This window comes from Chrysochloris asiatica, unplaced genomic scaffold (genome assembly GCF_000296735.1).
Source record: "Chrysochloris asiatica unplaced genomic scaffold, ChrAsi1.0 scaffold00026, whole genome shotgun sequence".
NCBI lineage: Eukaryota > Metazoa > Chordata > Mammalia > Afrosoricida > Chrysochloridae > Chrysochloris > Chrysochloris asiatica.
This window is the reverse complement of record NW_006408544.1, coordinates 7541324-7543001: the sequence shown is the minus strand read 5'-3', so window position 1 is coordinate 7543001 and position 1678 is coordinate 7541324.

The following is a 1678-nucleotide window of genomic DNA, read 5'->3' as shown; positions in this document are numbered from 1 at the left end:
AAAATAGAATTCTACCAAATTCTTCAATCTGAAATTGATCAAACATGCAATCAAGATGTATTGATCATTACTGGTGATTGGAATGCAAAGGTTGGAAGCAAAGAGGAAGGATCAGTAGTTGGAAAATATGGCCTTGCTGGTAGAAATGATGCTGGAGACCATGTGATAGCATTCTTCAAAATCAATGGTTTGCTCATTTCAAATACCTTCTTTAGACAGCATAAGAGACAAATATACACATGGACCTCACCAGATGGAATACATAGAAATCAAATTCACTACATCTGTGGAAACAGATGATGGACAACCTCCATATCATCAGTCAAAACAAAGCCAGGGGCAGATTGTGTAACAGACCATCAACTGCTCATATGTGAATTCAAACTGAAGCTGAAGAAAATGAAAACAAGTCCAAGAGAGCCAAAATATGACCTTGAATATATCCCACCTGAATTTAGAGGTCATCTGAAGAACAGATTTGATACATTAAACACTGAAGACAGAAGACCAGAAGAGCTGTGGGATGACATCAAGAACATCATACATGAAGAAAGCAAAAAGTCATTGAGAAGACAAGAAAGAAGGAAAAGTTCAAAATGGATGTCAGAAGAGACACTGAAACTTGCTCTCCAGTGTAGAGATGCTAAAGCAAATGGAAAAAATGAGGAGGTACAAAAACTGAACAGAAAATTTCAAAGGTCAGCTCAAGAAAATAAAGTCAAATATTAAAACAAAATGTGCAAAGATTTGGAATCAGAAAACCAAAAAGGAAGAACACGCTCAGCATTTCTCAAGCTGGAGGAACTGAAGAAAAAAATTCAAGCCTTGACTTTCATTATTGAAGGATTCTCTGGGTAAATTATTGAATGATGCAGAAAGCATCAAAAGAGGATGGAAGGAGGAAAACAAACATGATTGCTGATCTGGTGGCAGTGTAGTGAGGAGATCCATCAGCAACAACACAGAATACCAGACCAAGCAGGCAGAGGAGATTGTCCCTGTACTCTGGACCACATATAAGGGAATATTTACAAAATTGGAAGGCTTAAGCCAATGGAATTTATAGCAGAAGGAAGAAATGCTGTGCTTCCTAATCCAAGTCACTCAGCTACTCCCTGAGTGGTCATCTTGGGTGAGACTGAACCAGGGAGGGATCAGAGCAGCCACTGACACCTGACAGAAATTGCAGAGATAAAAGCGTGGACATTCTTTTTTTTTTTTTTTGTATCTGTTTATTGGCCTCTCACTGTCTGTGCACCTCCATTCTGGTGACTAGAGGGAGTGCCTGAGCCAGTGGACACCCCACCCACCCCAGAGAGTTCTACCATACATGCGCACAGATCTCCTCAAAATTTAAAGTGACAGGTTCCACTTGAAACCAAATAGCAGCACAAAACAGCCACAGCTGGGCCTGAACTGTTTATCACGAGGACATAGACCTAATGGGGGTTGTGGAGCAGGACAGGCAGACTAAAAAGGAAACAGGCCAAAAATAAAATTCTGAGTTACGTCAAAATGACCAACAGTGGCATCTTGAAATTTCTCAGGAAGAAGAATGAAAAAGGAAGCCCGTCTCCTGATCACATCTACATGGAGGCAATCAGAAAGCATAAAAAATACCAAAACACACACCCATCTAAGTATTAAGGCCATAGCTAACCACTGAATATGTCCAAAA